This window comes from Oryctolagus cuniculus, chromosome 2 (assembly GCF_051225735.1).
Source record: "Oryctolagus cuniculus isolate XC-2025 breed Fujian yellow rabbit chromosome 2, ASM5122573v1, whole genome shotgun sequence".
NCBI lineage: Eukaryota > Metazoa > Chordata > Mammalia > Lagomorpha > Leporidae > Oryctolagus > Oryctolagus cuniculus.
In genome coordinates, this window is record NC_142868.1 from 145,672,223 (window position 1) to 145,698,658 (window position 26,436).

The window sequence follows — 26,436 nt, forward strand, 5'->3', positions numbered from 1 at the left end:
GTTATAGCAGCCCAGCTTGGACAGTGGCCAAAGCAAAATAAGGCCAGAAGGCAGAATCTGTCCATAAATACAAATTCCTAATCCAATAAAATCCAACTGAGGATGAAGGAAAAAAAAATCAAGAACAAGAGTCTCTTATCCCCTACCCAACCTAAAAGGGGAAAAAGTGCCACGGAGAAGCATGACTTCCGAGGCATGTCAACAGTCTCTCAGAGTGTCCACCACTGCACCCAGGCAACTCTGCAAGTGGCTCCCAGGGGCCTCCTGCTCCCCAGGGCAGCTCCTGAGGACTGGACCCAGCACCCGAAGTGTCTGGGTCCCCAGAGTCCATCAGCCCCCTGTGAGGATCACAGGCTCAGTCTTTCTTTTTCTTTTTCTTTTTTTTTTTTGTTAAGATTTATTTATTTATTTGGAAGTCAGGGTTATAAAGAGAGAGGGAGAGACAGGGAGATCTTCCATCCATTGGTTCACATCCAGATGTCCACAATGGCTGGGGCTGGGCCAGGCCAAAGAGCTTCTTACAGGTCTCCCATGTGGAGCATGTGGGCCATCTTCCACTGCTTTCCCAGGCCATTAGCAGGGAGCTGAATCAGAAGTGGAGCAGCTGGGACTCGAACCAGCACCTGTATAGGATGCAGGTGTCACAGGCGGAGTACAGGACCCAGGATGCAGAGGGTAAGGAACCACACACACTGTGACCAGAGGGAATGGGGTGACACCCAGGACTGAAATCAAGCTTGTCCTTCCCAAGTCCCCAGTGTCTGTGGGACTTGCAGGCATGAGCGTTTTCAGCTCCCACAGGGGGACAAGGTGGTCCTCTCTCCCAACCTCCGTCATCAGAGGCACCAGAGCCTCTCCGGCTGCTCCGCCCACACGTGCAGTTCCCAGCCTTGGTGAACCTCCCTGCCACAGGCACCATCTGGAATCTTGGTGCAGAGCTCCGGCGGGCAGGGGTTGAACAGAGAGTGTTTGCGGAATCCGTGAAAGCAAGGTGCTCCTGTGAGGCCACACACTGACGCAGAGAACTTGGCATTCGTAATGCAGGTGATAGTCACGAGCCACCCGAGGCCCCATAACCAACACGGGCAACTCCAGGCTGCAGGTCCAGGTGGTTAAAGGGTAACCCAAGTCCTGAAACACAACGCAACAGAGCTTTAAAAAGAGAACCAAGGGGCAGGCTCATCTTTCCTTACCTGAGGGGCTCAGAAAAGCACCTTCAGAGATTTATACTCTTTTTTTTAAAGATTGGTTGGTTGGTTTGTTTGTTTGAAAGGCAGCGTGACAGGGAACCACAGAGAAAAAGAGATTTTCCATCCACTGGTTCACTCCCCAAATGGCCACAATGGCTGGGCTGGGCCAGGCTGAAGTCAGGATCCGAGAACTCCATCCAGGTCTCCCACGTGGGTGACAGGAACACAAGCACTTGGGCCATCCTCTACTGCTTTCCCAGGTGCATCAGCAGGGCGCTGGATCAGACGTGATTAGGTAGAATTCAAACCAGTGCTCCTCCAAGGGGCCGGTGCCGTGGCTCACTGGGTTGGTCCTCCGCCTGCGGTGCCGGCATCCCATATGAGCGCTGGTTCTAGTCCCCATTGCTCCTCTTCCAGGCTAGCTCTCTGCTGTGGCTCAGGAGGGCAGTGGAGGATGGCCCAAGTACGTGGACACCTGCACCCGCATGGGAGACCAGAAGGAAGCACCTGGCTTCTGGCTTCAGATTGCCGCAGTGCGCTGGCCATAGCGGCCATTTGGGGGGTAAACCAACAGAAGGAAGACCTTTCTCTCTGTCTCTATCTGTCAAATAAAAAAAATTAAAAAAAAAAGTGCTCCTCTATGGGCTGCCAGCATTGCAAGCAGCAGTTTAACCAGCTCCACACAGTGCTGGCCCCAGAGATTTATACACTTATATCCCTGTCCCTATCTTGTTAGGCAACCACACATACATGGGTTTTGGGAAAATAAGCCAGTGAATTCATTGCTAACATTTTATCAAAATCCGAAGCCAAAGTTGGAGCAGAATGGATTTGGTAATGTACAGATATCTCACCACCTTTTCCATGCACTCACTGTACACCCCCCCACCCAGGAATGCAATGCATATGCATGAAGTTAACTTTAGAAAATGCCCATGTCCCTTTGTGATGCAGGATCCAAGTATCCAAAGAGCTAATGATGAAGTCTCCCATTTTTTGCACAGCAGAAATCATTTATTTATTTATTTGACAGGCATAGTTAGACAGTGAGAGAGAGAGAGAGAAAGGTCTTCCTTCTGTTGGGTCACTCCCCCAAATGCTGCTACGGCCGCTGCACTGCGCCGATCTGAAGCCAGGAGCCAGGTGCTTCTCCTGGTCTCCCATGCGGGTGCAGGGCCCAAGCACTTGGGCCATCCTCCACTGCACTCCCGGGCCACATCAGAGAGCTGGACTGGAAGAGGAGCAACCAGGACACAATCTGGCGCCCTAACTGTGACAAGAACCTGGGGTGCCGGTGCCGCAGGCATAGGATTAGCCTAGTGAGCCACGGTGCCCGCCGAAATTATTTATTTTTAAAAATAAACGGTGGGGGCCAGCGGATGGAAGACCTCTCTCTCTCTCTCTCTCTCTCTCTCTCTCTCTCTCTCTTTCTGCCGCTCCTTCTATGTGTAGCTCTGACTTTCAAATAAATGTTTAAAAATCTTTAAAAATAAACTGTGTGGGGCCTGCACTGTGGCGTAGCAAGTAAGGCCACCACCTTTAGTGCCGGCATCCCATATGAGCAGCCATTTGAGTCCCGGCTGCTCCACTTCCAGTCCAGCTCTCTGCTATGGCCTGAGAAAGCAGTGGAAGATGGTTCTAGTCCTTGGGCCCCTGCACCCATGTGGGAGACCTGGAAGAAGCTCCTGGCTCCTGGCTTCGGATCAGCACAGCTCTGGCCGTTGCGGCCAATGAGGAATGCACCAGAAGATGGAAGACCTCTCTCTTTCTCTCTCTCTCTCTCTCTCTCTCTCTCTCTTTCTCTGCCTCTCCTTTTCTCTCTGTGTAACTCTGACTTTCAAATAAATAAATAAATCTTTCAAAAAAATGTTAAAAATAAATAAATAAAAGCAAACTGTGAAGTTTGAGACCACTTCCCCAGAGAAACACGATGACCCGCTGGGTTCCTGAGTAATTCCTCTCACTGTGTAGCTTACTGTAGGCTCAAAAGGACTAGAACAAGCTGGCATACCATCTAGAAGCCATGTCTAGGGCAAAACCCACTGGAGCTGGATTCCTGAACAGAGCCTGTCTTGCCTTCACTTTTGTCCCTGCTTCTCTGCACACCTGGGGGGGGGGGGTGGCAGAAGAACAGGGTAAAACATGGAAAAATCACTAGCTGTCAGTTCCCAGGAGGTTCATAGCCCCTATTGATGGCAAACTCAGTCTTGTCTTGAAATACAAAAACTAAGGAAGAAACCCCCCCAAAGAACTGGCACATAGCATCACAAGATGCCCCAGCTGCTTCTGAGGGCGGGGGGAAAGGCTGTGTAGTGAATGGCATCATCACTGGCGTCTCAGCAGCCAGCATTCAAAGGTCTGGAGGAAGCCTTCACCCTCTGGCTTAATCCTTTGCTTCCTAGGGATGTGTGAGACTCAGCCACCAAGGTCACAAAGCAAGGTAGCAAGATGGGAAACAGAAGTCATGTCTCTTGATCTGCCTGTGGCAGCACCAGACAGCTTATGCCATTTCAGAGCTAACTGTACTTCGCAGCAAGTTCTTAAAAAAAAAAAAAGGCTGAGTTGTTACCAGTTGCTCTATGCTAGGCCTGCCCAGGAGTTCACATCCGCCGACCTCCTAGTGCAAGCCCTTACCCAGTGCAGTCTTTGGGCTGAAGAAAAAAGCCAGGGTCACAAGGGAGCTTTGGGGGAACAACTGGATGCTTGAGTGAGTTCCTGCGCACATCTACTTTGATCTGAGTCAGGAATGGCATCCTAGGGGAGCACTCCAAAGCTGATGGTTGCAAAAGAGAAATCAGAATGACAAAGATTCCCATAGCAACTTATTGTACAATGCCTTCCAAGTCCTAGAACAGTTCCTGGCCTTGAACCTCCTCCCTGTGGTGTTTGTGACCAGAGGCATCAGAATGAGAGCTCAACCCGGCCCTGACAGGGTCCAGGTAGGGAGGAGAGCCCCACAGCCCGTAGGCTCCCAAGGGGCAGTGCCCGAGCTGCGGGAGGCCGTGGTCCGCATGCTGCTTTTTGACAGTGACATGGGTAAGCGCCACCTCTGCTGACACAGTCTGCTCTGTCACCACAGAGCTCCAGGCCAGTGTCACACTTGCTCACACCTAGAAACAGAACAAACTGCTGTTCTGATCAGTCTCACTATCCAGCCCCTTCTGTCACCACCCCCAGGCTCTGCCACAGGCTCGTCTACTGCCCTTCCCCTTGCTCGTCTCCATGCTGTTCCTTGAACAACCCAGGCACAGCCCTGCCTCAGTCCTCAACACCATCTGGAACCCATCCCCGATGGCCGCATGGCTCCCCTCCAAGTGTCTTCTCAGGAAGGCTTTCCTGCACTACCTTTTATAGACACAATCCCACCTTCCTCCATTTATCCCTTCTTGGAGTTTCCTCTGCAGAACACAGCAACAAATGTACCCTGCGGTTTCTCTTTTCTGTCTCCCAGGTAGACAGTGAAGTCCATGGGGGAAAGGCTTTGGCAGTGGGTTTGCCACTGAATCCCTAATGCATCATACACAGACGAAGCGCAGTAAGATCCATTCTATGGATGGGCAAGTGACTAGGCAGCCCTTCCTTGGGTTGGGGGACAAGCAAACTCTTCCACAAGGAGAAGGGGCCTGCACTGCCTGGACAATGACACGGACTCACGCTAAGGGACTTGGCCCAGTTTACTTGATCCTGGCCCTCCAAGCATGGTACACCCCACTGCCCACCAGAAGCCAAGAGACCCATCCATTCCTTCCAGGAAGGGATACCCTTGACAAGGATCTGGGAAGACAGGGAGTCCAGCACACTCGCCACCTGAGACCACAAGTGTGGCCAGAAAACATACATGACAGTCACAGCAATATTTTAGAATGCAGGATACAATAAACTATGAAACTGTAGTTTAGACTTTTGCGCCAATCTAGCTTAATTCATCTAATTTAAATTCAAGAGTTTTTTCCATTAAGTAAATAGTGTTAGCTCATGTCTGTGTAAGTCGACCCCTCTTAGCACAAGATGCTTACTCTTGTCCCTCTTCCTAGGACACAATGGCCCTGGCCCCAGCTCGTGGTGTGGCCAGGTGCTTCATCTGTCAAGGACGAAGGCAGGGAAAATTGTGTCAAGATCTTGTTGGACACTCCAGTTTTAACATTTTATGCCCCCCCTCCCCCGCCTTATTGGTACCTGGACTATAATAGGAATGAACCTGACTTTTTGTTTTCCCAGATGGAAAAACTGAATCCTAACACATCCTGAATGACACCAGTCACTCTCCAGGATACTGGTCAAGACTCAGCACGTCCTAACTGATTCTAGAGACTGCCCTCGACTGGCAACACCAGGGAATGTTGTCATGAGAGACCCATGAACGACAGCGTTAGGTAGACAGCTGTTGCTTTTCTCTGTTAGGATTGTCTTTTTCCCAACAAACACCTGCTTCCAGAACACAAGTTAAAGGCAACAAATTTTAGAGAAAATCTAAGTGAACACTCAGTTATCAATTGTTAAAGTCCAGCCAGCTCTTCCTGCTAAAAACATAAAGGCCCTGGGGCAGGCAGTTTACACAGCATCCCATATCTCAGTGCCTGGGTTCAAGTCCCGTCTTCTCTCCAGGCCAGCCCCCTGCCGTTACACACCCTGTGAGGCAGCAGAGGGTGGCCCAAGTAGTTGGGTCCCTGCCATCCATGTAGGAGACCAGGATGGAGTTCCCGGATCCTGGCTTCAGCCTGGCCCAGTCCTGCGTGTTCAGGCATTTGGGGAGCAAGCCAGCAGGTGGGAGGTCTCTCTGTGCCACTATCTCAATATCTCTGACTCTCAAATAATAAATAATTTTGAAGAGTAGAGAACTTTGTCTTTCGTTCCCACTTAGGGTTTTATTTGATTGTCTTCAGTTCTCAGTTATGAAAGGACAAGGAAGACGCACAGTGCCACAGCCCCCATATCCCACTGTCTCACACAGGGTGTTCACGACTGTGTACCACATGGCCACATAGATGACATAAGGTGATAGGCAGACAGCTTTGTGTCTTTTTAAAGATTTGCATTTCGATAGTCTTTTAGTGACAACAAAAGAGGGACTCAGGTAGAGGTTCCCCTAATTTATTTGATCTTCTTAGGCTCTCAAGATAAGCCTGATAAATATGTTTCTACGCGTTTTCTCCAAGCTGCACATTTCTCGTATTTCCAGCAGGGGGATGTCTGGGTCTGAGAGCCATTTGCTTTGGCTCCTGGCATGTCTGGTGCTGGTTTCCAAAAGACACATTGCAGTCTACATGCCCTACAGGCAGTATCTTATGGAAACCACCACCACTCTGGAGCTGGTTGTACATGCCATGTTCTGCTCTGTAGACCCTGTATCGACTCATTTAATCTCCAGCAACTTTACGGGGTGGATACTGTTACTCCCATTCTATAGGAAGAAACTGAGGAACGGAGAGGTTAAACAAGTTGTGCCAGCTCTCCGTGTATGAGGAGGGGGAACGCTGAGGAGGGCCAGGGTTGCTGCATTCCTGATGTCCATTACAGCAGAACCCTGAAGAGATGAGGACTGTGGGACCAGAGAGGGGGCTCTGGACCACCCCCAGCGGCTTGTGTGCCCTCCCCAGGACTGCTCATAAACCAGCTCAGAGACCCAGCAACCATGCACGCGTGGCAGTAGTAAAGATATTCCTAGTGGGTCAGGTCTCGGTGAGTGGGAGACTTTTAGAACGACAACCAGTTTAAACTCACACGTGGACTTTGTGGAGCAAAGAAAACAAACTCAGAATTGGTGGTGGTGGGGTGGTGTGTGTGTGTGTGTGTGTGTGTGTGTGGTTTCTGTCCAAACTCCATGAGGTGCTCATCTGGGACTACAGCCTCATCACCTGCATCCCAGGCTGACTGCACCCACTGCCCCTGCCCCCCCCCCCCAAAAAAAAACTAGGCCAGCAAATCAGCACGCAGAGAGCAGTGTCCTGCCTGGGAAAGGGCCCGAAGCCACGCACGAGTGAGTGTGACACACGCACCTGTGCACCGGCAGGAAACACGATGCCACCAGGGCCTGCCAACCATGCCACTAGAACAGGAGAGCTGAACAGCACAGAGCTCCTTAGTCCAGTCTGTGCTGCGCCTCCTGCAGACTTTCACCCTTGGCGGAGCCACCGCTTACAGACCTGTTGAGGGGTCCCACTTAGCCGTCACTGGGAGAGGGAGGGGGGACCCCAACAGCAGCGCTGGCCAGAGATGCCTCAGTCCCACAGCCCCTTTAGGATTTTAGCTGCCAACAGACATAAAGCCTGTGCCTATGGCTTGTATTTAAGTTCAACCGGACTTGGGGACGGCTCTGATAGCGGCCCTGGAGTAATATGGCTGCCCAGAAGCAATAATGCAAAAGCGTCCATTCAGGACTCCAAAAATGTATTGAGTTTGTGCTGCTGTAAAGTTGGGACAGTACGCAGTTTGAAATCCGGATCAGAAATGTTTTTGCCAGTTTCCAGAACACAAAGACCATGTTCTGGGACCTCAATATTCTTTTCTGCCATCAGGTAACAGATGGCTTAGGGGATTCGGGTCCTAAACACAACTCATGAGCTTGGAAAGTACTGGGCCCTCTCCACCTCTGAAATCTGCCTCCTGGACGATGCGGGACACTAGAGCAAAGCCTGGTCCACAAGTTAAGGAATACGTTGTTGTGTCTACTTTGGGCAACCAGGAAAGGAAAGAGAAATCAGATTTGCTTCCTAACACAAACAGATTGCTATAGTATTTCAAGTTTAATTTGGATTTTGATGAAAATGTTATTATGTTTTGAAAGATTTATTTGTTCATTCACTTGTTCATTTGGAAGGCAGAGAGGGAATGACAGAGAGACAAAAATCTTCCACCTGCTGGTTCACTCCCCAAATGCCTGCAATAGCCAGGTCTGGGCCAGGCTGAAGCCAGGAGTCAGGAACTCCATCCAGGTCTCCCAGTAGGTGGCAGAGGCCCAAGTACTTGGGCCATCATCCACAGCCTTCCTAGGGTGTGGGCATTAGCAGGGAGCTGGATGGGAAGTGAAGTAACTGGAACTCGAATAGGTGCTTCGAAACAGACTGCTGGTACCACAGGCAACAGCTTAGCCTGCTGTGCCTACATGGTGCTTACTTAGCTCACATCTTTGCCAAAGTACTGCTGCTCAATACACTGTCTATAACTAAGTTGGTCCCACAACCTGCCGGGGCAACAACAAGGACACCCCCACCGCCACGTGTCTGGACAGCCACAGAAGCCACACTTGAACCTCGGCTGTCTGGCCCCAGACTCTGCATGTAACCACAATACCTTAGAAGGCTGTGTGTGGGCCTGGCTTCCTTCCCTCTTAGCCTCTGCTGCCTCGCCTGGAAAATGTAGCTCCCACCACAAACGTCAAGAAGCTTGAGGGGTTATCAGTACAGTGTCTGAAGGCAGCAGAGTCTTCATTTGTGGGGTCTCCACTGGCCTTCACTCTTTCTCCTGCGAGGAAAGGTTTGTTTTCATTTTGGAAGAAAAACACCGGCATGGCAGATCTGGGAGGAACCTGGGGAGCCACCTGACCAACCGTCCTCCGCTCGGGAGGGTCAGATTCCTTCACCAGCTTCCCCGGGCCACGCGCTTCTGATGGGCTTGACGTCTTTACTTGAAATGAAAAGTCCTCAGATCACAGAAGCTCAGCTGTTCATTGATGAACCAACAAGAAGACTTCCCTCACTCAGCAGCTCTGGTCAGCAGCTTCCTCTAGCAGCTGTGGCTGAGACGGGGGCTCTCCTCCTCCCCATGGGTCCCTGCCCTCCAACCTCGGGGAGGGGAAGAGGTCACCTAGTTCTTGAGTTCAGAGCTGGGGACAGTGACCAAAGAAGGGAGGGAGAGGTGCAAGGATTTGGCGCAGTGGTTAAAAGGCTGCTTGGGATGCCTGCTCCTGCTTTGGAGTGCTTGGTTTGAGTCCTGGCTCCCCTGCTTCTGAACCAGCTTCCTGCTAATGCACACCCTGGGAGGCAGCAGGTGATGGCTCAAGTATTTGGGTCCCTACCAACCACATGAAGACCCAGACTGAACTTCCACCTTCCAGCTTTGGCCTTGCCCAGCAGGTGACCACCCAAGTATTTGGGTCTCTGCCACCCCAGTGGGAGACCCAGATTTAGTTTCAGGTTTTTAACTTTGAACGGGCCCAACCCTGGCTATTGCAGGCATTTGGAGAGTAAACCAGTGGGTTATAGGATCTCTCTCTCTCTCTCTCTCTCTCTCTCTCCCCACCCCCTTTCAAATAAAATGAAAATAAATAAAGGAAGGAGACAGATATGGTCAAGCATACATTAGGCATTTGTGCAGCTCTGCCGTGATGTTCCCACTGCCCCCGGAACAGCCTGCTGCACTGTGAAACTGGTTCATTCCAGCCTGCTGAGGCGCAGCAAGTCAGGGAATGAGAAACTTCCAACAGAAGTCCCCGCAGCTACACAAGTGCAGTGTTCCCGCACAGGTCACAGCCACAGATAAATAGTGGTGACTTATTAAAAAGTCACCAGGTAGATTTCTACTCTGGGAAGCTGGGAAAGGGACAGCCTGCCGAGTGCCCCTCAGACACGGAATGGCCCAGTCAGGACACTCACCATGGGGTTTACCACGGTGCTCTCCCACCTGTTGGGTGGAAGGACTTCAGTGAAGGGACTCCCACTCTCCCAACACGCAGTGCGCACACAGCACTTACTTACCTAGTGCAGAACTAGCTTCCTGGTCTCCCACCAGCCCTTAACCATCAACTTCAGAATATGGGCTCTGGGAGGGGGGGGCGGGGGGAATGAACAACTTAAGCTCACAGGAATCTACAACAGAATATTTTGGCAGGGGAGTAAGAGAGTGAGTGGGTCAAAAGATAAGGAGAAATTTACCCATGTTCCTGTAGACACCAGTCTTCCAAGATAGCACCCAGGGGGGACTGTCTGATACTCATCAGCCCACTGGATCTCCACTGATGCAAACAGAGGAACAAAGACCTCACGGGCGGTCTTTAAGATCCTTCCCCCACTCACAGCCCTCCCTCACTGTAAAGTCCTAAGTAATTATTCAGCTGAGTTTACTCTTGTATTTCCTGAAGGTCCTGAACAGAAGATGCTCCAAGGGCAGGTAAGAGTCACTCCACAGCCGCATGCTACTGCCGAGTAACTTGCTGGTTCCCGGGGGTACACAAGGCACCCGTCCTCAGACACGTGAATCTGGTGAGACGGACAGGCAAAATCAAGAAGTGACTGTCGGCCTCAGTTACTGTTGGCTTTTCTGCCTCTGAGTTAACCCATTAGCACATCCTGTTGATTCCTCTTTCAAAACATCTAGGATCCAGCTGTTTCTCACCCCCACTCCGACTACTGTACCTCCAACCCAGATTCTTCTGTTACCTTCTTGTCCATCTCCCTGCCTCTACTTTTATAGAATGCTCCATCCCATAGAGTGATTTCTGTTCAAAGAGATCTCACATCACTCACATCACTCCCAGTAGCTGGCCCATCACTCAAAACACCTGCAGGGTACCACAATAAGCAATCCCAAAATATGCCTCATTGGCATATGGATTATTTTGAGCTAAAGGCCACTGAGAACCACCAGACACAGGAAAACATCCAGGTTTGGGGTATGTTTCTCTTTCATAAATTAGATTTGTATTTATAAAGGAAATCTGTTTATATAGAGAGTGCCTCTCCAGGGAAAAGGAAGAATTCCTAACTCCTCTCAACAGAGAAGGTACTTAACCAGCTAGATCTGTGAGACAAACCGCACTAAGCAACTCTGGTTTGCCATACCTTTCCTGGGCACCCCCTGCCCAGAAACCCAAACTCTCTTTGTTGGCATTTAAACAAATGCCCTGACCACCCCCGGGCTACTCATCCCCGACAGCTTCCCCCGTACCAGATGCACACATTAATAAATACCTGCTTTTCTTTTGTTGATCTGTCTCGGGCCAGAGACAGCTGGAGAATCTAGAAGGGCAGTCGGAGAAACAAAGCTTTTCTCCTCCTCACAGACACCTGGGCAGATGTGCAAGACTGCCCAGGACCTGGCCGTGGCCTCCTGCACCCTCCGGCCTGCCTCTCTCCTCCTGCCCAGGCCTCTCTGGCTATACTATCTTCTGTCTGTTCTTAAACTCATGTGAAGCTCGTTCCTACCTCGGGCCTTGGCAGCTGCTGTTCCCGCTCCCCTGAAGGCTCTCCCGCCGTTCTTCACGTGGCTTTTCCCCTCCTCTCTGCCAACTTTCTGCTCAAACGTCAGCTCAGGGCATTCTTCTGCAACCACGGTCAAAAGTTGCCTTCAACGCCCATCACTTTCTCACGCTTTTCTTCCCAGCACTCAAACACGAAGGTTTCTTGGGGTAGGTATTTGGTCTCATGGTTAAGATGTTTGGTTAAGACCCCTGCATCTGGGCAAGTGCTGCAGCACATGAGTTAACCCACTGCTTGCAATGCTGGCGTCCCATCCTGTACTAGAATGCTGCTTCGAGCCCTTACTACTCCCAATTCAGCTTTCTTCTAATATGCCTGGGAAGGCAGCAGATGTCCCAAGCACCTGGGCCCCCCAGGCACCTATGAGGGATACCAAGATGGAGTTCCTGGCTCCTGACTTCAGCCTGGCCCACCCTGGCTGTTGTGGCCATTTGGAGAATGGACCAGCAAATGGAAGACCTTTCTCTTTCTCTGCCCCCCCGCCCATTCACCTCCACTTCACTCTTCCTTTAACATAAATAAATCTTCAAAACAAAACAAGACACCTACATCCTATATCAGAGCGTCTGCGTTCAGTACCTGACTCCAGCCTCCTGCTCATGCAAACCCTGGGAGGCAGCAGTGATGGCTCAAGTGATTGGGCTCCTGCCACACGTGTGAGAGATCTGGCGCCCCACCCAGCCCTGGCCTTCATGGGCATTTGAGGAGAACAGAGGGGAGTGTGTGCTCTCTCTCTGTCTCGTCTCCCAAATAAGTATATGCTTTTCTAAAACAAACCTAGTAGTTCTATCAATGAACCATCACCCCCTGTAGAACATAAGCTGCATGGAAACCATACTTTGATTGTGCTCATTGCTACCTTCCTGGGTGTTAGAACGGTGCCTCGTAAATGGTAGCTTCTGGATAAATGTTCCTTGGGTACATGAATGAGAGTGTGTCAAGTAGTTGATATTGTGCCACTGGGTCAGGACACAGGTCAGTAATCCTAAATCCACAGCCCCAGTTGGGGGAGCTACAGGGAGAGGCTTCAACCCAACATAAGCTGAATACAAGTATATTTAACTCTCATATTGCATTCTTTTTTTTTTTTCTTGACAGGCAGAGTTAGACAGTGAGAGAGAGAGACAGAGAGAAAGGTCTTCCTTCCGTTGGTTCACCCCCCAAATGGCCGCTATGGCCGGCACGCTGCACTGATCTGAAGCCAGGAGCCAGGTGCTTCCTCCTGGTCTCCCATGTGGGTGCAGGGCCCAAGCACTTGGGCCATCATCCACTGCCCTCCCAGGCCACAGCAGAGAGCTGGACTGGAAGAGGAGCAACAGGGACAGAACCGGCACCCCAACCGGGATTAGAACCCCGGGGTGCCAGCGCCGCAGGCAGAGGATTAGCCAAGTGAGCCGCGATGCCGCCTCATATTGCACTCTTGCCTCTGACGTCAACTTGCTTCTGATGTCAGAATCTACTCAGTAGCATGGATGCAGAGAAGGGCAATAGCTCTCCAACCTGACAGAGCATCTGAGCCCTGGAAGACTCGTGAGAGCTGGGCCCCACCGCAGCGTGTCTAATTCTGTGGCTCTAGAGATGTTCCTGAGCGTCTACACGTCTAACGGGCTGCTGGGACAGTGCTGACGCTTTTCCGGGAAACTGACTCAACCAGCAGTGTGCGACACTGGACCACATAATCCCCTCGCTCCCGCCCACCCACAGACGCCCAGGGCAGCAGACTTGTTTGAAAGCCAGTGCGCCTGTACCTTCTCCCTCATGGATCCTGACAGCCAATCTGAGTTTGTAAGGAGCCCTCTTCTCCTTTCTTTCTTTTATTTGACAGAGTTATAGACAGAAAGAGGAAGACAGAGTGAAAGGTCTTCCTCCCGCTGGTTCACCCCCCAAATGGCCGCTACGGCCGGCATTGCGCTGATCTGAAGCCAGGAGCCGGGTGATTCTTCCAGGTCTCCCATAAGGTGCAGGGGCCCAAGCACTTGGGCCATCCTCCACTGCCCTCCCAGGCCACAGCAGAGAGCTGGACTGGAAGAGGAGCAGCCAGGACTAGAACCCGGTGCCCATATGGGATGCCGGTGCCGCAGGCGGAGAATTAACCAAGTGAGCCACCGTGCCAGCCTAGCCCTCCCCTCTTTCAACCTCTCCGCCAGCCTCAGCTGAAGACCCTCCTTATGCCCTAAGCTTGCTTCTTCCACACTGAAGTCTCAGCTCCCCTGGAAGCTTTCCCTGTCTACACAGGCCTGACTTCGTGCCTAGGCCACCTTTCTCACCACTCATGTTCCTAATCACTCCAGGGGCTTGCCTCACTTCATCTCAGAGCAGAGGTACACAGGCAAGTCCGAGCCAGGACATCTCGTGTGTCCTCTGTGAGGACTCAGAACCGTGACTGCTGCTGCTCGTGTGCCCACGCCCTGCAGATACCCTCAGCCTCTGGAGCTCATGGCTCACAGAGCAGCCCTCAGGGAAACCCAGCAGGCAGCAGGCCGTGACTTTGCTCGGGGTCTCTAGGTCCCGGATATAGCCAGAGCCAGAAGGCAACCACAGTAGAGACATCCATTCCCCACTCCACAGCGTCTAAATGCAGGCCTGCCAGAGATGCACCACGAGCAGCCCTCTCCTGTGTCCTGTGTCTAAGGCACAGCCGCAGCCAGAATCCTGTACGGATGTGGGTTCAGCCCCAGATGGAGACCCCCGCTGGCTAAGCCAGGTGTTACTGGGGCAAAACCAGGACTGTCTGGTGTGGGGAGCAACTGGGAGCAACTCGGACTAGACTAAGTTACTGGAATTAAGACTTATTCTATGCATCTGCTCTCCCACAATATGGCGCTGAGAAGGGAAACAGCTTCTACACAGCTGCCTCCAGTTCAACCAATAAACTGTAGGACCTGCTCCTGATTGGAGGAGAGCAGCGTACTCGGCGTGTGGGCAGCCGAGTTGGGATTGGTGGAAGAGGACTATAAAGGAGGAGAGAGACAACATGCACCAGGAACATCTAAGGGGAACACCTGTGCAGCCCCCGAGAGAGCCGGCCGGCGGTGTGCCGCTCCCCTGCGGAAGTGGGGAAGGTGGCAGGGGGCCCGCCCCTCCACGGAGGTGGAGGGATGGCAGCCAACCCAGGAAGAACCAGCAGCAAACCCGGGGGGGGCCGAGCAGACAAAAGAACAACGCAGGGTCCTGTGTCGTTCCTCCACGAAGAGGGGGAGTGACAGTCTGGGAGGTTTAGCTCGGACTTCAGGTCAGGAGTCAGGACCCAACCAAAGCTACTCAAGTGGAAATCTGTGGAGGTGGGTCCCAGGCCTGAATATTTGTAAAAGCCCTCAGGTAAGTCCCACCCTCAGCCAAAACCGAGGAACGCTGCTGTGTGTTCCCCTGACTGCAGGCCTCAGACAGGCCACTCTAGTCATGGCGGGGCTCTCCACCTTCCCTGGGTCCTGCGATTGGGCCCCGAGGATGGGCCTGGAGCTCGGCTCTCCCAGGTCACCCAGATATGAGAAATGACTCCATCCAGGATAAGAGACAAGCAGAGATCCAGTGCCAGGCCCACCCCCAAGACCACACCCCACCACGGAGCAGCCCCGCCAGCTCTGAGCTCCTCAAAAGGTCAAGAACCATGCCTCCCAGCCCAACCCATCTCCCGCGCAGAGGACCGCCAGGGCTGCCGCGTCCTCTCTTCCCGCTGGGTTTCCGGGAGTTTGGGAGCAAAGACAGAAGACAGCCCCGGAAAGGACACGCTCGTCCTGGCCGTGGGCCAGTTTGCTGACTTCTTCTCGGGCCAAAGTCCTGGGATGCTGACGACAGTGGACAGTGTAGGCTTCGTGCCCCTCTGCCAGCGGCTCCGACTCACCTGTGCCCTGCAGCACGGTCCACGGCCTGAGGCGTGGCCAGCCTCCCCCCACGGATGGCACGTTTCCTGCAATGAGCCCATTGTACCTTGCTGGGCTCCAGAAGTGTCAGTTGATTTGTAGAAAATACTGGAAACTCGTCTGGGGGAGAGGCAGGCTGTCTCTCGCCCCCTAGTTAAGGGCTTGGTGGCGGCACCAGCCGGAGTTGGCCTTGGGGCGGCTGCCTCAGACACCGTCCGCCGCTACGCATGGCCAGAGTCCGGCGGGAGATGGCTTCCCAGGAAGGACAGGAAGCCCCTGTTTTCTCAGCCTCACTGCCCGCTCACCGCCTCCCTTATCTAGCAAACAGCCCACGGAGCCCACCCTCCCCTTTATCTCCTTGGTTGACGGCGTCCACCCGGCCTCTGAACAGGTGCTGGTATGCACTTTGAGGGTGTGAGCCCCCTCCCACACTGGCACAACCAGGTGCCACCTTTTTCCAGACAGCAGCCTCAGAGCAATGGGCAGGAGGCCGGGCTCTCTGTGCACCTGGAGCCTGGGCAGCCCCTATGTAGTCACTTCTCCTGGGGTCCAGCAGCCAGGCCGGGCTGGGGGCTTCACTTCCAGCCATGAGACGAGGGGTCCACCTGAAGGAAGAGGGACCCCCTCCTAATTGTGGCTGCATCCACTCTCCCAGCAGCAGCAGGGATCCAAGACTGATAGAGCCTCCATGCCCCACCTCCTTGGGAGCAGCTCTGGCCTGAGAGGTCATTAACTAGTGATGCACCTGTTCTTCACTAGCCAATGACGGACAGGGGTGCCATTCACAGCTGGGATGAAACCAGCATGGGGGAGTGAAAGATCAAAATACACTGTAGGACAAGACAAAGCTAACAGAGTCGCTTCTTCCCATTCACACCCACACTGCCGGCCTCCCCAGAGGCTGGAAGCAGAGGGAGACTGATTTCCCGGGACATCCTGCTGCCCAGACATGGGCAGGGCTGGCCACTGCCCCAGAGTCATCCCCTGGGCCTCCTTGACCAGCAGCTCTCCTGAGACATCTAGAGCGCCCTCTATTCTCCCCCACCCCCTTGCCCCAGGAACCTGCTCACAGGAAACCTGCTGGCCCCAGTCGCTGGCATCGCATGTGATCTCAGACCTCTTGTTAGCTCTCCCCCAACCATGCCTGGGCCAAGGCTCATAGCCTCTTTCCTGGACAGATGCACTCCAGGCCCTGAAAAGCCCTGGTGTGTGTGTTGGGGGTGTGGCGAGGAATGCTGCGACTGCAGTTACACTGGGGAGCAAACCCTGCCATCCCAGGCTCCGCCACCCTGAGTGCTTGCACTACTGAGTTACATCCTTGGTCAAGGTCACTCCCCTGTCCACACCTCTCCCACGTCCTCTCCATGCACACAGCATTTCCACCACCACCCACCCTGGTGTCTGAGCATCAGCTCAGCTACTGAGCGCTCAGTTTCTGTGTGGACACTCACAGCGATGCCCCCCAACCCTGATCTATAACTTGATTGATGGTACTCGGGGACACCTGCTGTGTGTGCCCCTCCCCACCCATTCTGCCATTGCCTTAGAGCCCTAGAGCCTCACTTACCTATGCTACTGTTCTGTGCTCAGTGAGAGTCTGGGGATCCCTAAGGATGGTTTCTTCCATAGAAAATATTATTAAAAATGACTTTGGGGTGGGTGCTTGGCATAGTGGTGAAGGCACTGCTGGGGCTTCCTGCGTGAGTGCCAGTTCTGCTTTCTATTCCAGCCTCCTGCTAAAGTGCACCCTGGAAAGCAGCAGGTGATGGGTCCAGGATTTGGATCCCTGACATTCACAGGGAGACCTGCTTTGAGACCTTTGTTTCTCTGGCTCTTGGCTCTGGTCTGAGCTAGTCCCAGCTGTTGCAGGCATTTGGGGAATGGAACCAGTGAATGGAAGATCTCTTCCTCTCTGTCTCTCAATCTTTGAAATACATAAAAATATCTATAACTTTAGGGGCCAGCAATGTGGCATAGCAGGTAAAGCTGCTATCTGCAATATTGGCACCCCATATCAGCGCCAGTTCATGTTCTGGCTGCTTTACTTCTTATCCAGCTCCCTATTGATGGCTGGGAAAAGCAACAGAAGATGGCCCAACAGTTGAAGCTCCTAGATTCAGCCTGGCTCAGCTCTGGACATTGCTGCCACTTGTTCACTTGGAGAATGAACAAGCAGATGGAAAACCTCTATCTGTGTCTCTCCCTCTCTATATATATTCTTACTTTCAAATAAATAAATAAATAAATATTTAAATACACGCACACATAAAACTCGGGAACAGGCATTTTGCCTCGTGGTCAAGACACCCGCGTCCCACGTTGGAGTCCCTAGGTTTGGTTTCCGGCTCCTGCTTTTGACTTCAGCTTTCTGCTGATGCAGACCCTAGGTGGCAGCAGAGATAACTCAAGTTTCTGGGTTTCTGCCACCCACAGAAGACACCTGGATTGAGTTCCTGGCTCCTGACTTTTGCCCCAGTATGAGGCTGTTGCAGGCATTTGCAGAGTGAACCAGCAAATAGAAGTTTGTATTCTTTTTCTCTAATAAATAAATACAAGTGTTTTAAAAAAAACTTTGGTTGTGAACAAGACAATTGATAGTTTAAGCATTATCAATTCAAAAGTTCCCCTTTACCTTTTTTAATAAAAAAATTAGTACAAAGAATTAACTATTCATAAGTCCGTTGACTATATCATCAATAATTATATTCTGAGATACTGTATTGGGCAACATTTTCAGTAAATAGGTTTGGGTGTTTTTTGTTTGTTTGTTTTTTTAAGATTCATTTATTTGAAAGGCAAAGTGACAGAGAGGGAGAGAGATCTTCCTGGTTCACTTCCCAAAAGCCCGCAACAGTCAGGACTGGGCCAAGCTGAAGCCAGGAGCCAGGAACTCCACCCTGGTTTCACATGTGGGTAGCAGGGGCCAAAGTACTTGGACCATCGTCTGCTGCCTTCCAGGATGCATTAGCAGGGAGCTGGATTGGAAGCAAAGGTGCAGGGGCTGGAACCAGACAGTCCATTATGGGATGGATATGCAACGGCAGGCATCCCAAGCGAAAGCTTAACCTGCTGCACCACAAGGCCTGCCCCCTTGAGCACTTCTGGGTGTCACTTCTCTCATCCTCTCTCCATACAGATACACTTGCTCCATCTTACCGGTTTTGCTTTGGCACATTGCTCGGTGGCGCCGAGTCCCTTCACCCTGCTGTGCCACCATCACCACCTTCCACCTGCACACTGACACCCCATCCCCAGTAAGCTCTCACTCCCCATTCTCCCCAGGCCCCTGTCCCTGGCACCACCGCTCTACTCTCTGCCTCGATGAATCGGACTGCCCTATGTGCCTAGTGTCGTGGAATCATGCAGGAGTTGACCTTCTGTGCTTGGCTTATTTCACCTACTGTGAAGGCCCCAGGTTCACCCCGTATGGCAGAACTTCTTTTCATTGTAGGGCTGGAAAACATTCTGTCGTATGTATGTATGTATCACGTCTGGTGATACATACACGGTGTGTACCCATTCATCAATGAATCGTATGTACCCATTCATCAATGCTGGTGACTACCCCTCAGTTCCCAGGCATAAGATAAGACCACAGCACTCGGAAGCTGACCAAGAGTGGGACCAACTATGGCATCCCATGGTGTTCTCTTTGGGGTCACTCCCACTGTGGTGCTGGCCAATGCACCCTCTCAGCCTCCTGCGGTGGAACCCTGCGCCTGGGTGCTCACTGCGGGCACCCCCGTGAGGGATGTGCCGACTGTGGTCCTTTCTGACAGTGGCCAGGCTGTCTCTGGCGTCCGAAATAAGACCATCAAGTCACAGAACACCCTGGGTGAGCGCAAACACAGCGTCGAGGATGAGAGCCGCTGCAGCGGGCATCCTGTGTTCACTTCCCACCCGGCAGCAGCGAGCCTGTCATCGTGCCCCGTGTGGGGTGAGCTGGCTGCTAACTGCCAGCTGAAGACTAACTACAGAAGCCACGCAGGCCCTCTGAACGCTGTGACCGTCTCTCCCCATCGGTCCCTCTGTGCTCCTGGGGGCAAGGGTGGCCAAGCCTTGCCATGGGATCTCCATGAGTAAAACATTTTAAAAATTTATTTATTTATTTATTTGAAAGGCAGAGTTCAGAGAGGCAGGGGCAGAGAGCAAGAGGTTTTCCATCTGTGGTTCACTCCCCAAACGGTCACAATGGCCAGAGCTGCACCAACCCAAAGCCAGGAGCCAGGGGTTTCCGCTAGGTCTCCCACACAGGTGCAAGCGCCCAAGCATCTGGGCCATCTTCCACTGCCCTCCCAGGCCACAGCAGAGAGCTGGATTGGAAGTGGAGCAGCTGGGTCTCAAACCAGTGCCCATATGGGATGCCGGCACTGCAAGCAGCAACTATACCCACTACACCACAAGTGCCGGCCCCTCGAACACCTTTAACTCTAGACAGTGGCGACACCCCCTAGTGTGCTTTAGCCCTGGCCACTACTGGCAGTGTATCACTACAGGTCCAGCTTCAAGATCCGGGACTTGGAGGGCAGGCTCACTGTGGATGAACTGAAGCCACAACTGGTAGTGCCAGCAGCGATGTGCAGCCACTCGAGTGCAACGCCCCCAACTCCATCAATCACCGACAAGGGTGTCCTGGGATCACCCTGCACCTCCCAGAACCTTGCTACCGCCTTTGGCTCCAAGTGTTTGCTTTCATTTCATCAGAAGCCGAGCTGGGTGGTCCTGCCAACACGTCTCAGTGACCCACATGGCTTCTTCCCAACAACTGTGTCTGACGACTTCACTGTAGCCCCTGGCCAAGACCGCTGTCCCACAGGTGCCCAGTGTGGACTCCTCTCCCTGTAAAGAACAGGAGTGGGGCCCCAGCCAGAGCTGCTGCTGCTCCCCTGCTTCCGACCCAGCCTTGGAGGCTGCTGGTCCCAGGCTGCTGCCGAGCCATTTCTTCTTGTGCCTGCCGCATGCATCAGCTCCTTCTTCCGACTGTGTGTGCAAACAGTGGGGGCAAGCTTTTGGACGCCAGGCCTGGAGCCTGTCTGACCCCTCTCTCTGCAGACAGCCCTTGCCATAACTTCAGTCCCTAATGCAGATTCAAGCATATGATTCTGGTGGGGCCAGAGGCCAGTGTCTGTCAAAAGGGTTCCTAGGGGGACAGTGTGCATCAGAATTGCTGGGGGAGGAAAGAAAGGTGTGTTAGAATGCAGAATTCTGGGCCCAACCCAGGTCCTCCGGTTCTGAGGCCCTAGAGAATAGGGTTTGGAACTCTGCCTAATTAACAACTCCACCCCCACTCCCGGGTAATTCTGGTGCTCATTCAACTTGGCAAAGCATTGCCCACCAAGCCCAGTGCAGTAAGAAACCACCAGGCTTCACTTTCCTAAAGCAGGAAACAAAAACTCATCCTGTCCTGGGGTCCGCATTCCAGCAAAGCAAAATGCTTGCTCACCAACATTAACCTCCAAGGCTTTTGTCTCCAGAACCGCTGTGCACGGGTGCACGCGTGGGTGTGTGCATGTATAGGGTGGGAGGTTAGAGCGTTAAGACGCAAAAGAGGTGACAAGGAGAGAATGATGAGGATGAGGCAAAGGAAGAAAGGAAGTCTCCAGCGGGCCTGCTGACAAACCAGCCCAAAGCCCCAGGGTGACGGGAAAGGTGACCAGAAGGCAGGAGCCGGGTGCAGGTAACACCCCAGGCTGCTTTTCTTGATAGCAGGGCTGGATCTCAAAAACACAGTAGGCTGGCGCCGCGGCTCACTAGGCTAATCCTCCACCTGCGGCGCCGGCACACCAGGTTCTAGTCCCGGTCGGAGCACCAGATTTTGTCCCAGTTGCCCCTCTTCCAGGCCAGCTCTCTGCTGTGGCCCGGGAGTACAGTGGAGGATGGCCCCAGTGCTTGGGCCCTGCACCCGCATGGGAGACCAGGAGAAGCACCTGGCTCCTGGCTTCAGATCAGCGCGGTGCGCTGGCCGCAGCGTGCCGGCTGCGGCGGCCATTGGAGGGTGAACCAACTTCAAAGGAAGACCTTTCTCTCTGTCTCTCTCTCTCACTGTCCACTCTGCCTGTCAAAAAATAAAAAAAAAATAAAAGAATAAAAAAAAAACAAAAACACAGTAACAGGTGACAAGTAGAATCAAACAGCAGAGTCCATTTTAAAACTGGCTCAAGGGGCAGGCGTTGGGCACAGCGGTTAAGATGCTTCACCCATGTGAAGAGCGCCTGGCTGCTCTCCCGATTCCATACCCTGGGAAGCAGCTGGTAATGGCACAAGTGGTTGGGGCCCTGCGACCATGTGGGAGGCCTGGACAGAATTCGCAGTTCCTGGTTTCTTCCCGGCGCAGCCCTGGCTGTTGCAGGCATTTGAGGGAGTGAGCCAGTGCACAGAACTCTGTGTCTGCCCGGCTCTCTGCCTTTCAAAGAAACAAAAAGGCAAAACTAGCCTAAGCAAACAGCATACAGAACAAGAGGTGCACTGCAAAGGAAAGCAAAGAAATGCTGGTCGGGAATTCGGTATGGCGCTCCTCAGCTACTTCCGGGATCCAGCAGAGAAGTTTGCAGAGCAGGAAGCACCAGGGCCTTCGATGTCTCTGCCTTAACCAGGGGTGGGCACGTGGATGCAGTGTCCTGTGTGCAACACAGGGCCTTCCGCGGCTATGACGTGCTGAGACTCTTAGATGTGCAGACGAAATGATGAGCAGAATGAACGAAAGAAACAGGATTTGCTCATCACATCGGGAACCACTAGGAAAAGGTGGCGCCTTCTAGCAGTTGTAGCCAGTACAGCTGGAGACAATAAAAGGAAGCTCTGTTCACCAAGGGACCATGAACCTTCAGGACTCTGTCTGATCTTCCTCCAGAACAGGGCTGGGCGGGAAGTGCTGTCGCCTGGCTGGTGAGGTCTTGAGTGCCCTCTGGGAGGGGCTACAGTGTCACACACCCGAGTTTGCAGGGCAGGGGGGTGAGAGCCACATAGCAGAGGCCGCATCCCATGATGAGTGTGGCCTGTGCCAGGGCCAGCAAATCTGAAAGGGGACCAAGACTGGAGTGCAGCAAGCAGGGGGAGCTGGGGTGGTGGGCACAGTACCGCAAGGGGACCACCTGCCAAAACCTCTGAGCCACACGTGGGCCTCACCTGCAGCTAAAGGACACCTGGTTTGTGGCAAGACGCTGGAATCGCCGCCGCCACGGCTCACTAGGCTAATCCTCTGCATTGCGGCGCCAGCACAGCGGGTTCTAGTCCTGGTCGGGGCGCCGGATTCTGTCCCGGTTGCCCCTCTTCCAGGCCAGCTCTCTGCTGTGGCCAGGGAGTGCAGTGGAGGATGGCCCAGGTGCTTGGGCCCTGCACCCCATGGGAGACCAGAAGTACCTGGCTCCTGCCTTCAGATCAGTGCGGTGCCCGGCCGCAGCGGCCATTGGAGGCTCTCTGTCTCTCTCTCTCACTGTCCACTCTGCCTGTCAAAAAAAAAAAAAGACGCTGGAATGAAGTGGACATCACCCCTAGAAAGGGCAACCACCAGCCACCCTGGGCTAGAGGCTGAGGTGGCCCCAGCATCCACGCACCCCGAGAGAGGAGCCCCGCATGGCACAGTCCACCCTCAGGCCCACGCACGTCCTCATGTCTGTGTGGGCCTGCAGCAGCTCAGCACCTCTGGAGAGACCCAGTCCCCCACGCTGGGTGCAGCAGCCTCTGTGGCACCCTTCCCTGACTGCCTGCCAGAGTTGTGCAAAGCGAGCCAGGTCTGTTTGCATACATGGCAGCAGGGCTGGCAAGTGGACTGAGGGGCTCTCTGGGGTGTGCCAACTCAACTGCCCCTCACAGGGCTGGCAGACAACAGCCTTGCCAAGACCCCGCACATACCCAGCTCCAGACCTGGAGGAGGGGGGACCCGAACACCTGGTCACTTCAGCCCATCCATGAACACTGACGAGCTGGACATGCCCCTGGTGCTGGTTTGGCCAGGCTGCACCCCAGCATGGAGCCCCTCCCTCTGCCCAGCCCTGCCTGTGCACCTGACCTACACAGGTGCGCGCCCTAACAAAGCTCCCACCCCCCAAGCACCATCTCAGTATCTGCTGCTAGACAGCGCCCACTGCTGTAGCAGCAGAGCCTTGCAGTTGCGGCAGCGAGACAGGCGGTGCTGTCAGAGCCCTAGAAAGATGAGCTCTTCCCACCTGCAGGCACCATAGGAACGCCTCCAAGAATTCCTTCAAGTAAGCAAGTAAGCAAAGATTGGCGGTAAAGGGGGTTAAAGCAGTGCCGGCAATACCAGCACCCCGTACCCGAGTGCCAGTTCTAGTCCTGGCTGCTCTGCCTCCTATCCTGCTTCCTACTCACGTGCCTGGGAAGGCAGCAGAAGATGGCCCAAGTGTCTGGGCCCCTGCCGCCCATGTGGGAGACCTGGATGGCGTTCCAGATCTCCTGGCTTCAGCCTGACCCAAACATGATTGTTATGATTATCTGGGGTGTGAACCAACAGATGCAAGATTGGTTCTCTCTCTCTCTCATTCACTCTGTCACTCCACCTTTCAAATAAACACATACATATTTTTTAAAATAAGGAAGGACTTTTGAGCAAATCTGCTGCCGCTCTCCCCTAGCGTGCTGCTTCAAGGAATCGTGAGATGGGAAAGACCCAGAGGTCCTTGGCTCCACGTCCCTGAGTGGCGCTGGAGAAAGCTCCCCTCGGACCTGCCCATCCTATTGCTCGGTGCCAGAAAACGGGGCTTCACCAGCACAAGCCAGCAGGGCCGCCTAGCAGCTTCTGCCTCTTGCAAAAAGGTCCCCGGGTTTCCTCTCCTGGCCCCAGAGTCTCCAAGTAAGTGGCTCCCCTTGCTTGCGGCTGCTGGTCACAGGGTCTTGGCCACTCTCCCCAGGAGCTGTACCACCAGCTGTGCTGGGCTTCAGGACTGTTCTCGCTGGACACATTCCCCAAAGGTCAGGTGACCACATCTCCCATTGCATTTAAGTCTCCAAAGCAGGATCTCAGCAAGTGAAAAAGGATGACCCTAAAAAGCCAGAGAAATGAACAGCCATCAACCAGGGCAGCCCTGAGCCATCCCGCTCCCTGAAATGCCTCAGCAGTTATGCCCCCGGACTCACCCTCCCAACCCCCAGACTCCCAGGAGTGGAAATCACTCTGGGGCAAATGCAGGTCAGGCTCTCGCTGGGGCAGGGGCAGGAGCAGGGGCGATGGGGAGAGGACAGGTCAGTGTATCATGCATCAATGTCTGTAGAAAATGGAATTCCAAGATAACTATATTTGGTGCAAAAAGCACAACAAATACCCTGCATTCCATGGACTGCTTCTCCATGAACACTTTGGAGATCCCTCACGATTCCTGGCCCTGGTGGCCACGGATCTGACCTCAGGTGTATGCAATGTGGCTTCCGATCCCAGTGCAGCAGACCAGACTGGCTTCCAGGTAGCGGCGTCTTCTCTTCCCTACCTGTACACGGGCCCAGGTTCAGGCTCAGCAGGGCCGGAGGTAAGCACAGTTGCAAGACAGCGCCCGGCCGGACACGCTTACCTGAGCGAGAGAACAGGAAAGCGCAGAGCGTGCAGCTGTCCTGAGCCGGAGTTGCTCAACACGCAGAGTGTTCTAAAGATCAAGATACACTTTCTCTTCAGAGGACTTCCTCTTGGATAGAATCCTCTAGAATGAGGAAGAGCACAGGGAAGGAAATTAGCTGCTGGAACCACAAAGACAAAAAAGGCGAGCTCCCGGAGAAGACGCTCTGTCACATTCCCATTGCGGGTGAGGAGAGTGTTTCTTGTTCTGTGTAGATTTTGGTGGAGGTCACTGGAGCCTGGCCATCAAGGTGAAAAGTGCTCTCTGGGGAAAGAGCCAGGCCCACCCCAAGGCCGCCGTGCGGACAGTGGGCCTGCTGGAGGCAGACAGCCCAGCCAGCGCTCCCATTTCACGGTCTCACCGATTTCCCACCACAGACTTTTCCGACCTTCTGAGTCAGGGCCCTGCCCTCTGGCCGCCCCAAGGCCTCGCAGGAAAGACTGGAGTCACACGTGCTGACTCACCTGCTCCGTGGGCCCTGATAGCAATCCGATAGGGAGCGGTTTTACTTGTGAGCTACTGGCTCCCAGCTCTGCAGAGAGCAGCCGCCCTCCCCTCAGAAGTAAACAGCCCAGCACCCAGACCCCCTCCTGCCTGGGAGGTCCCAGGCCACCCTCTGTAAGCACACCTGAAAATACACTGCTTGTTAATCCGGAAAACAGAACAGGTGCAGGGCAGAGCAGGCTGGCCTGGAACAGGAGCTGGCAACGACCCAATGCCCCCAGCTTGGACTTCTCAGAGCGGCTGTTTTTCAGATTTTAACTTTGATGTCTTGGTGGAAATGTTCAGGCAGAGATCTGGGGTCTCAGCGAAGGCAGGTGTCCAAGGATTTGGGATAAGAAAACCTTGGCCCAGAGAGCGAAGTGTGTCAGATGCTCCACGTCAGGTGAGCTTCCCTACCTGTGGCACTAGGGGCCTCTGGCTGATGGATTTCAAGAAAGATAGGTTTGAATGCTAAATGTTGAGAAAAAGTGCCCTGGGAGACCCCATGTGCTTCCTCTCCTGCAGCTGCTTGCCCTGGAGCCACGGCCCTCCGCGTTCTGACCTATGTGAACCTGCTGTCCCATCTCATCCAGGCCTGGGCACAACTGTCACCTGCTGGCAAAAGCTGTGCCTGATCAGTCACCCTACCTGAAATGACCTTGAGTAACTGGCTTTGCTGTCCTCCATTGCCTGTATCACTACTTCCCATTGTATTGCGTCGCCCTAGTTAAAACGGAAGGGGCAGGAACAGAGACATTTTTTACTTACAGCCAGATCCCCAGGTCCCAGGACAACAATGAATCTTTGTTAAATGAGTGAATGCACCTTAAAGTTAGGAATGAGTCAAACATCAAACAGTAGACATGGCACTGGGCAAATACCCAAGAGGCATGTGGAAGAGGGTGCAGAGCTTGAAACAGCTTGGGTGCTAGATGGGAAAAGGGGGGATTGCCCCACGGGTTGTGCTCCTGCTTTTGCAGACTCCAGGAGGGGGCACAGCCCCAGTGGAAGATAAGAGACAAGGGCCCGCTGGATGCAATTCCTCCTTACAGCCACAAGATGGCACTATTGCGCATAATCTTTACTTTGAAAAGCAGACCCCTTTAGAAAACCTGTTTGGGATCTTTTCCCCCTCCCTCTTTCTCTC

At 53.4% G+C, this 26,436-nt stretch overlaps 2 long non-coding RNA genes and 1 pseudogene across 9 annotated transcripts; 1 reads left to right on the forward strand and 2 right to left on the reverse strand.

The window, feature by feature from the left end:
- Positions 1-400: 400 nt before the first annotated feature.
- LOC149128086 (uncharacterized) lies at positions 401-16,377 on the reverse strand. Of its 8 annotated transcripts, none has more exons than XR_016229331.1 (5): positions 11,330-11,806; positions 10,061-10,384; positions 8,481-8,651; positions 829-1,131; positions 401-623 (listed from the first exon to the last, which is right to left on the reverse strand). It is a non-coding gene; the product is annotated as an uncharacterized LOC149128086 (long non-coding RNA). The 8 variants fall into 8 exon arrangements; XR_016229330.1 differs by lacking the exon at positions 11,330-11,806 and adding an exon at positions 11,096-11,315; XR_016229332.1 differs by lacking the exons at positions 8,481-8,651; positions 11,330-11,806 and adding an exon at positions 11,096-11,315.
- A 2,204-nt stretch (positions 16,378-18,581) lies between these two features.
- Positions 18,582-24,238, forward strand: LOC149128087 (small ribosomal subunit protein RACK1 pseudogene; annotated as a pseudogene).
- Positions 24,239-24,527: 289 nt separating this feature from the next.
- Positions 24,528-25,407, reverse strand: LOC138848810 (uncharacterized). The gene is made up of 3 exons (XR_011386913.2): positions 25,271-25,407; positions 24,765-24,890; positions 24,528-24,683 (listed from the first exon to the last, which is right to left on the reverse strand). It is a non-coding gene; the product is annotated as an uncharacterized LOC138848810 (long non-coding RNA).
- Between the last annotated feature and the right edge of the window lie 1,029 nt (positions 25,408-26,436).